Raw genomic sequence first — 13,363 nt, 5'->3', positions numbered from 1 at the left:
GGGCAGACGCCCGGAATGCCCTTTAAAGTATGTTCCATTACTTCTTGAAAAATCCCTTGTGCCACGCTTACGCCGAATTGTAGACGGTTGACTCTGAATGCTCCCTTGTGTGTTACTATGGTCTGGGCTGCTGCTGTAGCCTTGCTAACAGGCAGCTGCTGGTACGCCTGCGCTAGATTGAGTTTTGTGAAAATGGCGCTGCCTTGCAGGGAAGCAAGCACATGGCTAACCATGGGGACCGGGTAAGCATGCTGATTAAGAGCTTTATTCAGGGTACACTTATAATCTGCACAGATGCGGATTTCCCCATTTGAGTGGGGTGACTATAGGGGTCTCCCATTCCCCCCCCCCTTCGACGGGCTGCAGCACCCCCTGTTCTACTAATTTTTACAACTCAGCCTCAATCTTATGTTTTAGTGCGAATGGGACTCTTCTGGGTTTGACTCTAATTGGCAAGACGTTCGGGTCCAACTTAAATGAGATGGTGGGCCCAGTGTACATTCCAACCTTGGAATCAAATACGTCTGTGAATTCTTCACAGACAGATTCGATGTTAACCGCCTGAGTTTGGTTTATGCCGGTAATTGCAATTCCTAATGCTTCAAACCAGTCCAATCCTATTAAGCTAGTTCTTTGGCCTTCGACCACAACAACATCCAGGTGCCCATGAAACTTTTTGAATTTAACAGATAGGGTGGCCTCCCCCTTGGTTTTAACCTTGGCATTCTGAAAATCAGTCAGCAAAATGCTAGAGGGTCTCAATTTAGCCCACTGCTTACTGTGGCCGCAAACAAATTTAAAAGTCTCGTATGATATAATCGAAACCGCAGAACCAGAATCTAACTCCATCTTACAAGGAATACCTTGAAGATGAATTTCAAGTTTTAACTTAGGTTTTAAAGGGCGGCGGGCCCCGGTTTGGCAAATAGCCCTTCGGCTTTCACAAAACCCCACACTGGTCGGGCTCTGAGCCCCGGTACCTCTCCTTGGCAAATTTCCCGGTTGTTCTTTGTGTTGGCTGTCTCTGAAACGGCTTCAGCATACTGTCGCGATGTACCCCATTCTACCACAGGCCCGACACGTGGCCGACTGAAACTTGCAGTTCATTCTTGCATGGTTGCCGCTGCAACCCCCGCATCTAGAGAAGAAAACGGCCTTCTGGTTGCCATCTCTGTGCTCGAGTCCTAGTTCTCGTGGCTGTGTTCTCTTCCGAATCTTGTCCACTTCTGTTTCCTCTTCAACTGCGTTCTCATTGTAAGAAACAGCCTCGTGGTGTATTGTTTCTTCCAGCTTTCTGGTTTTGGACGTCTGGACCACCTGGACCGTGCCTCCGGCTGCTTCGTTGGCCATAATTTCATCTTCCACGTCCTGAAGGGTTAGATTGGGCCTAGCGAATAGTCTTTGTTGCAACACCTTGTCTTTAAGGCCACATACGAGCCGGTCTCAAAGACGCTCATCTAGGTTGGAAAACCTACAGAGGCGAGCGGCCTGGCATAAGGCCGTGATGAATTCTGATGCAGTTTCCCCAGTGCGTTGCACTCGTTGATCAAATCTGAACCACCAGGTCATCTCCGACATCCTGGGCTTGAAGTGTGCGTTCAGCTTTTGTTTGAGATCGGCGAACAAGATGGTGTCAATTGGCATTGGGGCAAATAGGCTTTCGGCCAGGTCAAATGTTGCAGGCCCGCTTATGCAAAGTAGTGTCACTGCTTTCAGGCTGTCCTCCATGATCTGGTTCGCCCGTAAGTAATTTTCTATTTGTCCGAGGTGCAATGGCCACTGTTTGGGGTGGCGGAAGTCGAATTCACAAGGCTGGCTGACTTTTGGCATCTTCTTTCTTCTGGTCTTGGACCTGCTCCGCAAACTCAGATGGGTGCTTCTGAGCACGCGGCCACTAGCGTGCTGATCTAGCCGGCCGATAGAGAGGGGGTGGAAAGATGCCTCTTTCCTCCAGCATGTGAAGCTGTCCCCTCATGACTTCAGCTCTATGGCGAAGCAGGATCCCACCTTCGTCGCCACTATTGTGTATCGGGTTCTGAAGTGTAGAGAAGATGCCAGGCAGATGAGTACAAGTGAACTATTGCTTTATTGGCAATCATGTATGTACTGGGGAGTTAGGGCGTACATTCAAGCTTATATACTTTCATACAACCAATCAGATTGAACCTAACAATCCCACCACTAAGACTCCCGCCAGAACTGTTAGAGTTCAAACATGTGAATAGTTGCTTTCCCAAAACCTAATACACAGCAATATTCAAATAACATTTCTACCTAAAATAGCTGGGTTACAATTCATCAAGAGATTCAGTCTGTCTCATATGAGTTCAAGAGGGATTTTTAACAAAACTCACCATATCATGTTTACATAAAATTTCAATTAGCAAGAATCCCCAGCATGTAACTTAGCAAGCATGTCCAGCAAATTATCAGCATTTCATCAATCATGACTAAGAAAGTTAAGAAGCATCGGATTTGGCTAGTACTCAGGTGGAAGACCACGAAGACAAAACAGAGCTGTAAGTTAGCTTGAGGAGTCAAAACATGTCATACGAGAAGCAATGACTAACCATGTCTATATTGTTGTCAAAAAAAACTAGATAGGTATATCAAAGAAATCACTAGAACTCAAGCTTCATCTGAGGTAAACTTTGTGTTGCTGCCATTTTTATCCATATCATTTTAACTTGCTACCTTGTTGGTTCCATTTAACATATATGTGGATATGTTTTATCTATATAAATACATAGCAAGGGGAGGCTGTTTTCTGAATTGTGGTTAGTAGGCTAAATACAATTTTTCTGTATTTCATTTTACTTGGACTTTAATGTTTGTCAACCCCATCCTATCCTCATGGATAGCACATACCAGGGCTCACTGGCCATGTAATTCAAAGTTCCCCATTTCTAATATAGAGGTACTTGTAATTTGGCTTTGATGAGGTAACTGCATTTCACAAACATTTGTATCATAATTAATACCTTTGGACTGTATGTAAAGGCCACTGCTTATGTTGCTTCTTCAGGCTAGGCCCTTCATAAAACAATACAGTCCTTTTGGGGGTTTGTATTTTAAACACCAGGTAAATACTGTCTAAATAACAAGAACTGCCTGGTGGACAAGACCCTGGAGAGAGAGCATTTGTTTGTTTTTGAAAACACTCCATGGACAACAGCCACCAGCAGATGTTGTCCTTAACTAGTCCCAGTGGAGTTGGGTCAAATGAGATCTCCTCATCCCTTCACAAGCACACATGAACCCATGAAAGCAAGTTTTCATATATAACACCATTTTATAGGCCAAGAAAAAGCATATGTGACAAAATGGAAATAATTATTTATATAATATACAGATTACTTCTTCCCACCCATTTTCTTTTTTTGCATTCTGCACGATGCAGGTGAATAGGCTTACAATAAAGTCACATTCCAATCTGGAGTCTGGAGTTCTCATATTCTTCCACTATTCACTTATTTTATCACCTTAATAGTCTATTTTTCAATCTTACTTTTCAGAACGTTTCTGGCATCAGTTCTTGTTTATGTAAAGCAGAATACCTCTTGAACACTTATTTATCTCTGAAGGATAAACAGTTAATTCCCAGTCCCTTTCAAGAGATTGGAAACACATCCATATTGCTAAAAAAAATGCAAGGAGAAGGGAGGGCAGGAGAAATAGCACAACTAGTCTTCATCCTCAATTTTTCTGAATGTTTAATTTCCAGTTCCTTTCAGATGGCCAGCCTTTTAATTTCCAAGTTTTTTAGCAATACAGCCAGGATTGGTCCAATGTACTTTAACTATTTAAGGACATCAAAGCACAGTAAACATGGAGGTATTTTTGTGCCTGGGAGTCTATATAGATTGCAAAAAGTGAACAGCCTACCACCATGCCCCTTCCTGACCTATTAGCACTTGTATGTGGGCAATAACAAATGCTTATGTCCTCTCCAGGTTTAGGATTAAACTAAACACACTTTACGCCTCATATAAAATTAAAAGATCAATTTGGACATGCCATAGCCACACACACTTCAGATTATCTGCTGTCATCAAAGCTATTCTGTGGCCCTCATTATAACACTAAAGTAAAATTGATGGCCCTTGGTATAAATGTAATACATTAAATTAGAATGAGATTACATTCACTAGGTAAAAAATTATCCAGAAATACAATAACCCAGGTTGTCCAAACCTTTTAAGATTTGGGATTGCTTGTCAGTTTTTGTCTATTAATGAGAATCAGCTGAGGCCAGAGAGGTTTTATTACGAAGAGGAAAGGAAGCCAGTACCCATGATTACTCTGTGTAAATATTACTCTTTACACAATCATGCCATCGTGTTCACACATGACACAAGCCATTTGCTGTCTTCAGTAACAAAATAAGGACAGCGGATACAGTATGAAGCAGAAATTTTGCATTGGATAAAACATTACTGATACAAGTATAATTTGGGGATCACTGAAATGAGTTAAGACAGCAGATGATCAGCAGAAAGCTCATCTCACTCACCAGAGTCTAGAACAGGGGTAAGCAACCTCGGCTCTTTTATGACTCATGGACTTCAACTCCCAGAATTCCTGAGTCAGTATGCTGGGAGTTGAAGTCTATGAGTCATAAAAGGGCCGAGGTTGCCTACTCCTGGTCTAGAAGAATATCCTGATACTAATGAGAAAATTTATTATTGTTCACTTTTCTGTAAAAATTAGGTTTACAGTTTGATTCTAGAGCTCTGGATTATCTAAAATCTAGTATCAGTGTATTATTACTAACATTAATAGGAATTAATAAGAATTATCCAATTTTGACAGAATAATCATAGATGCTGGCTTCCTTTCCTCTTCATAATAAAAACTCTCTGGCCTCAGTCAAGTTCTCATTAATGGGCAAAAACTGCACAAGCAATCCTAAATCTTAAAAATTTTGGACAACCTGAGTTATTGTATTTCTGGATAATTTGTTACCCAGTGAATGTAATCTCATTATAATTTAATGTATTATATTTATACCAAGGGCCATCAATTTTACTTTAGCGTTTTATCTGATTAGTTTATAATATTCCAAATTTGGATTTAGCTCAGTGCATTGTGTGTTTCCAGCCACTATCATTTGTAAAGGAAGACAATTATGATTAATAGTTGATTGTTTACCTATGGCTGAATATCTCCTCAGGTCTTTTTCCATCTTTGTATCTCAGAGAAAGTGCAATAGATCTACAGGTAGTCCTAGAGTTACTGGATGACAGTAATTGAGAGTGGAATTTATGTTGCTAAACAATGTAATTGCAAAGTGCTTAGTGATGACAATCTCAGCACTCCCTATTGCCATCATTCACCAAATCCCACTAGTCATTTGTCCAGGACCTACTCCAATCTTAGACATTCTTGGCTTTGTCCCTCCCAGGCCTTAGTCTTGATAAGGTAAGTGTGCTGCTTCAGGTTCCATTTACGCATTTATACAGTTGCTATGGAGATTAGCAATTTACTTCAAAATTAAGCAAATAGCAGACAAGAGAGGATCATAAATCAACACAAAAGTCTCTGAAAAGGCAAAGCCTGCTTGAATGGTTTTGCTTTCAGTGGGAGAGAAATCCAAAATCTGAGTTCAGAGAGCCAAGTCAGGTCAACCAGCCAGTCCAAGGGTTAGAATTTCACAAGCAGGATCCACAAAAACATCACATAAGAGCTAGAGAACAGGGCTTCCGGTTTGCCATGCAGCCGCTATGGACGGCTGGGAGACTTGCTCTCTCTCCCCCATCCAGTTTCACATCGCTGGGAAAGTTGCCGAAAGTTGCCCCGAAGAGGCAACCAGCAAGGAGGGGCGCTCGCTGGATTGCAGGAGAACCGCAACTCTCCCGTTAGACCTGGTGATCCCTCCAAACTGGCAGACAAAAGGACCGCCCATTATGGCTCGCCCCTAGGCTGTGAACAGCCAAAGTCACGTTTTCCACCAGGCAACTTTTTTACACCCTAATTACTTTCTTTACCTCCTTAAGCTTCTAAGCATTTTCCCCACTGTAGTGAGGGAAGGGGGACTTTAGCCCTCCCTCCAGAAAGAGCAGTGACTAAATACTCAGGGGCATTTTAAACATTAAAAAAGTAACTAAATCCCAATTGGAACTTTATCTCTCAAAGCACGTGGACTGAAAGATTTTTTATTTCGTATTTTTCATTGTCTACTTCTTTGGAAATCTAGATTCTTTCTTATGAAAAGAAAAAAGAAAAACTGAAAAGATTAAGACAACTTTGGGACTCAAAGGGAAACTTTAAAAGGGGCCTGGCTGACTGCCCAGGGAAATAGATAAGATACATAACCTTGAGAACTTTGAAACAACAGCTGTGAAAAGCTTTGTGTTCCCTACCTAGAAAAAAAATTCTCTTTTGGATTTTCTAAGTGTAAAGCCTTTAGCTTAAAATACCAATATGGAAGAAGACCAGGAACAAAATTTATTTATGGATGAAGATCAAGAAACTCTTGCTATGTTGAAAACACTAATCCAAATTCTTACCACAACCAATGAAATACTAAGAGGCTATGGGAAGGAACAAGAAGACAGCCCAAATATGAAAGCCCAAACTTTGACCACAACTAAAGAACCATCTATACAAAATACAATAGAAAAAATGAAACATTAAAATACAATGACAGAAGAATCTACTATTCAACAAATATTGATATTTGAAAATCCAGAAAAGACATTGACAAATTGGAAAAAGGAAAAGGTTTCTTATACAACTCAGAAAGAACTAGAGGAACTAGAAAAAGAACAGTTGGATGAGAAGACAAACAATTCAAAACAACCATGTCGATATGGAAGAATAAAGAGATGACCCACTAGACCAGGGGTAGGCAACCTCGGCTCTTTTATGACTCATGGACTTCAACTCCCAGAATTCCTAAGTCAGCTGACTCAGGAATTCTGGGAGTTGAAGTCCATGAGTCATAAAAGAGCCGAGGTTGCCTACCCCTGCACTAGACCTACAAGTCCTCTCAAAAAAATCATGACCGGATGGTTTTGCCAATGTCAATTAATATATATGATATTACAGAGATTTGTTCAATGATCCAAAAACAAGGACATAGAAGATGATTTGGCAAAGGGAAAAAGCCAGAATAAGACTCAAGAATGGAGTTTCGACCATCTTATTGAAATCTGAAACAGAATGTACTTAAATAGATAAGATGTGTATGTTGAACACAAGATATTGTTATAAACTGAGATAAAGAAAAAATTTTGGTCATTAAAATTTAGCAGTATAAATTTGAATATTGATTTGTGCATAAAGGTCATGTAAAGGTGAATAATATAGATAAGCTAAAATGTATTGTTGAAAGTAATAAATAGGTCTATATGGAATGTTAAAAACAAAAATTATCAGTTTAAGCAAGAGAGCAATACAAAGAGGAAAAGAGGAAAAGAGGAAGTATTAAATATTGAAATAAAAAGAAATTTTGATTACTACTTAAAAAACAACAACTGAAAATTAGCAGATAGGAAGGATATCATATTGTATTCTTAATTTGTTGACATAGAGCAGAGGTCTTCAAACTCGGCCCTTTTATGACTCATGGACTTCAGCTCCCAGAATTCCTCAGCCAGTGTGCCTGGCTGAGGAATTCTGGGAGTTGAAGTCCATGAGTCATAAAAGGGCCGAGTTTGAAGACCCCTGACATAGAGGGTGAGAAGTTAAGTAAATCAGATGTGTATTTTGAATATTAGATTTTGTGAGGAATGGTGATAGATGAATTAGGAGTATACTAAAAATCTTGGGAATGATAAATATCAAACATTAAATCTACATGTTAGTGGAAATTAAAATTGAAAAATCTATTAGGTCATTGATTATCTAAAAGATTGTATGTTAAAATAATTAGAATATGTGTAAATTAAAAAATATGAATATATGTAAGAAAATTATTTTCTATGTGATTGATAGGATAAAACCTGTCTTTAAATTTACAAATAGACAGTATATATGAAGGGAAAAAGAGAGGTAATGTTTAATTTAAAATCTGTACTAATGATATCTGTATGTAATTGAATTACTACTACCCAGCCACCACATTGCTTTTCAAATATGTGAATGTAATATTAGAAAATCAATAAAATTTGTAAAAAAAAAAAGAGCTGGAGAACAGTCGGTTGTTTCCAATGAAGAAACCTAGGTCAGAGCTATCTCTGAAGTCAGGCTGCAGTCCGCTGTTTTCAGTTACAAAGTTCTCTCCCTCTATTTGTCAAGAAGCTTCTGAGCATTTTTGTTCTCCTCTATGCTTAATGCACGACTACACTATGTACAGGGACTTGGGGATCAGAGAGCAAACTCCAACCACTCTTGCTGCCCTGTACTCCACAGGCTCTGCCTTGCTCAATTAACCTTTGCCATCTTCTTCCCGCTGCTGACGAGGAGTAGCCAGTCTGGTCCTATGTGAGGCAACAATTGACTGTTCCAGCCCGTCTTCCTGAAGATGTGACAGGACTTTAGAACTCAGGCTGGCAGAGTGGCTGGGGTTTGTGCTGTGGCAGCTGGCTGCAGCATAGAACTTGGCAGTACTCTGTGGCACAGCACTGGGGCAGAAGTAGGAACCCAGTGGTGGTGGTGGCAGATGGCAGAGATTAATGAAGGCAATGGCAGAATAGAATAGAACAGAACAGAACAGAATAGAGCTGGAAGGGACCTTGGAGGTCTTCCAGTCCAGCCCCCTGCTTAAGCAAGAGGACCTATACCATCTCAGACAGGTGATTGTCCAGTCTCTTTTTTAAAACTTCCAGCGATGGAGAGCCCACGATTTCTGGGAGTAAGCTGTTCCACTGGTTGATTGTCCTCACCATCAGGAAGTTTCTCCTTAATTCCAGGTTGCTTCTCTCTTTGATCAGCTTCCAACCATTGTTTCTCGACCTTCCCTCTGGTGCTCTGCTGAACAACCTGGCCCCCTCTTCTTTGTGGCAGCCCCTCAGATACTGGAACACTGCTATCATGTCTCCCCTATTTCTTCTTTTCTTTAGACTGGCCAAACCCAAGTTACGCAGCCATTCTTCGTACGTTTTGGTCTCCAGGCCTTTGATCATCTTAGTTGCTCTTCTCTGAATTTTTTTTTCAGACTCTCAACATCTTTTTTGTGATATGGTGACCAAAATTGGCTGTAGTATTAGAGGTGTGGTCTTACTAGGGCTTTATAAAATGGCACTAGTACTTTGCCTGATCTTGATTCTATGCCTCTGTTTATACAACCCAGAATTGTATTAGCTTTTTTGGTTGCTGCTGCACACTGCTGGCTCATAGTTAAGTGATCGTCTGCCAGGACTCCAAGGTCCCTCTCACAGTTACTGCCTCCAAGTCGGGTCTTGCCCAATCTGTATTTGTTCCTTTGGTTTTTCCTGCCTAAGTGTAAGACTTTGCTTTTCTCCACATTGAAACTCATTTTGTTGGATAGGGCCCACTGTTCGAGTTTGTCAAGAGTTTGTCTTCTGGGGTGTTGGCTACTCCTGACAGTTTGGTGTCATCTGAGAATCTGATGAGTTCCCCTTCAATTCCCTCATCTAAGTCATTGATTAAGATATTGAATAGTACTGGGCCCAGGACGGAACCTTGTGGTACCCCGCTGCTTACTTCTCTCCATGTGGATGTAGTGCCATTGAGGACTACTCATTGAGTATGGTTTGTCAGCCAGCTACTGCCAAGTGCAACTGTGCAGAGCAGCCAAAAGGGCAGAAATAGAGGGAAGATTGGTGGGGGGAGGAGTAGAAATTATCCCGTGGTCATAAGTGCAGATATACTGCCAAGTACCTAAATTTTGATCACATAACCAGGCGGGGAGGCTGCAATTGCTATAACTTTGGGGATGGGGATGGGCATTTGATTAGTTGTTCACTGGCTCCATAACTTTGAAGAGTTGCTGAATGAATGGACTACTTGTTTATCAGTGTTTATAACTAATCCTGGTAACACATTTCAAATAGTCATACATAGTCTCAAGAGCAATGGTCCCCTGATCAATTATTTTCTAATAAAAGTATCCAGATATGCCCGTTGGTGCTTGCAAGCATTGTGCTCTATGCATGCAGGTTCTTAATTTACTGATTAGTTTCTAATGAAACTTTTATCTTAAATTAGATTGCAGTCTTTTACTCTAAAGAAACAGAGGTTGCAAAAGAATGTTAATATAAAGCTTTTGTTCTCTAGAAAATTATAACGTGGAATTAAATTTCAAAATGCACACATTATTTTGCCAGTAATTTGTAAGAAGAGAAAAGTATAAATGTTCTTAAGTCCTAAAGAACAAAGCAAACTTTAAGCCATTTTTTATCACCACTAAGGAAATGAGCAAACTTTTTTTCTGTCCACACATACTTTAATTTGAACATAATGAGATATTTCTTTATATTTGACATTTAACAGATTTGCACTATTTTTCCTTGGCAAATATGTGTCCTACTATTATTGGTCACTGTATATTTTTATGGTAACCATATTTTTCTTGGAAAAAATAAAGGGACAAATCTGAAAGAGGTTAATATGAATAAAAAAAGTCTTTATTTATAACTTTGTTTTACAAGGAAAATTCAAGAGCAAAACCAAGAAAAATTTTATAAATGTATATTCAAATAAAAATAACATCAAACAGTATATGTAAATATGTAAATTTAAAAAGACAATTCAATTACTATATTTTCCACAAGAATGTGAAAGACTGCATTGCTCATTATTGTATAGTAAATGTTAAATGACAAAAAGAATAATGAGTTTTTGAAAAAATAAATCTAAAAGATAAATCTAAATAAATCTAAATATTACTGAAATAAAGGACTGCCTTTATAATAAAAGACATATGTCTAGTTTAATGAAGAGAAGGATGAGGGGTGACATGATAGCAGTGTTCCAATATCTAAGGGGCTGCCACATAGAAGAGGGAGTCAAGCTATTCTCCAAAGCACCTGAAGCAGAACAAGAAGCAACAGATGGAAACTAACCAAAGAGATAACTAAGTAGAAATTTCCTGACAGTTAGAACCAGGACTTTTTTTCTCATAGAATGCTCAGAACGGCGTTCTGGCACCATTTTTTTCATACACACAAAAAAGCACTTTTGCACGAGCTGTGCTACTCCCTCTATTGGCTTTCGAAAGCCAATAGGAAATGCTGCTGAGCATGCCGAAAGACCAGGCCAGCAAACGTTGCACAGGCAAGTTGTCTGCAGCAAAGGAGAGTTGGCAGGAACTTTGCACCGCTCCCTGCTGCCCAACTATACCATCTCAAGTAGGTAAGTGAGGACAAGGAGTGGGAGGTGGGTTCTGCAGAGTACATGTGGACTCCTTCCTTGTGCTCACCCATGTCAGCAAGGCTGGTGGCCTACCTGTTGTTGGACCTGCACCCCGGCTGCCACCTCGTCCTGCGCACCTATGTGGCCACCCTGGAGTGCCTGGTCCACAACGCGATGCACATTTCCACTGTGTTCTGTTCCCTCACCTTAGTAGAAACATGTGACTGTTGATTCCCGAGTGCTGCTCCAAGCTGTGTTTCTTTGCCTGAATCGTTTGCCTGATACATAGCAGGAATATCGTAGTTAGTAATAGGTCCTGAGTGTACAATTTCTTTGTTCTTTTCTCTTCCTTGTACTTGTACTGAAATAGTTTCCATGGAATTTCAGCATAATGTTCCTGGATTTCCACATTGTGTGTGCTTCCTTCACATGTAATGCTACCTCTTCTCCATTTTCCATCTCACCTACTCCTTTCAAATAAGTTACATTTGAAGTGTATGTAAGGTTCAATTCTTGCATTCCACTTATCAGTTTCATCCCAACAGGTTTTAGTAATGGCTACTAATCATATTAGATTTCCTTCATTAAAACTTCTAGGTCTTGGTTGTTTCCAATGGACAGTGTATTTGAATAGGTTCACTGGGAAATATAACTTGATCTGTTCTTCCCTGTATTTATGTGTTCATAATTGGGTGCATTTGCAATCTGTGAGCCTTCCCCAGTTCCAGATGCATGAAACTTCCATAAATCATCATGTGTTGGTTGACAGATTCTAAATATTGCAGAAATATCCAAGAAATATATGCACATCAAAGTAAAAGAAATAATTACTTGATATGTCAATTATCAACACTTAATCTAAAATATCAGTAACTTGATTTGATAAAATATTCTGGAAATCAGTCCAAAAGAGACTGTAAGTTAACAGGGACAGATTGATACTGTATGAGCCTTCCCATTACGTTTTGGTATTAGCCATATTAGATGTATGAAGCAACTTCTACGGAGAGATTCACGTGGTGTTCATACTATGGTCTTCATAGGGCCAGTATCAAGACCACATCTCTCCAGACCAGTTCAAGTGATACTCAACTGCTTTGAAATTCATTTGGTGCTCAAGGCATTTTGACATGAACATTTTGTCCTGGTACTGATCATTTGTTTGGTACTCAAAGCACAAATTAGAACTTGTGTTGGCTGCCTTGTGACTCATTACATTATTTCTTTCGGGAAAAATTTGCTTGGTACTCATTGCACCTCCTGAAACCAATTAAGGATGAGTACCAAGGTACCACTGTATTTACTTTTAATTTGGGGGGTTCCTTCTACTATTATTGTTTCTTTGCTATGCGTTTTATTCTGGTATCCAGCCTTCATTTTATATTATTCTTATAAATGAAGGAAAATATACATATCCTAGGATATTGGATTTTGCTATATTATTTTTGTTTTGATTTTTCTGTTTTAATGCTTTAGACTAAATTATTACTCAATTTTAATTGGGCAATATAGACATACTAAGAAAAAAAATAAACTTAGCATGACACATCCTCTATTGCATCAAGCTTGGATTCAGATATTTTGGTGCTCATAAATATTCTTTTGAACTTTTCTACTGTCTTGTTTATTTTAAAATGGATGATTTCTGTTCTTTTCATAAAACAGCCCATCCAAAATCAATAAAAGTTTTTAATGCCAATTTTTATAAATACACTCAAAGTTACTTCTGCAGAATCCATTACTATCGTTTTCTACACTGAAACTATAAACTGCTGTGTAAATTGAATACAAATACCGTATATACTTGAGTATAAGCCGAATTTTTCAGCCCACTTTTTGGGCTGAAAAATTCCACTTCGGCTTATACTCCAGTCAACAAAAAAAACTTACCGGTACCGAGGACTTGTGCGCGGCCGAGGCTTTGGTGCTTCCGGGATCGCGCGCACCTCTCCCAAGCCACCGCCGTCCGGAGACCTGATGAAGTTTGGGGAGGTTTGGGGAGGTGCGCGCGCACCTCCCCAAACCTCCCCAAACGTCGGCAGGACTCCGGACCTCCGTGCCCTGCTTGCCTGCTTCTTTCCGCAGCGGAAAGAAGCAGACCTCC

General features: G+C 39.8%; 1 long non-coding RNA gene across 1 annotated transcript in view; it reads right to left on the bottom strand.

The window, feature by feature from the left end:
• The window catches only part of LOC310643071, a 937,169-nt gene that overhangs the window by 673,679 nt on the left and 250,127 nt on the right, over positions 1–13,363 (bottom strand). The gene's annotated exons all lie outside the window — the stretch shown is intronic.

The sequence above is a fragment of the Vipera ursinii genome, assembly GCF_947247035.1.
Source record: "Vipera ursinii genome assembly, chromosome: 7".
NCBI lineage: Eukaryota > Metazoa > Chordata > Lepidosauria > Squamata > Viperidae > Vipera > Vipera ursinii.
Note: the sequence above shows the minus strand (reverse complement) of the source record. Positions and strands in the feature narration are given on the sequence as shown.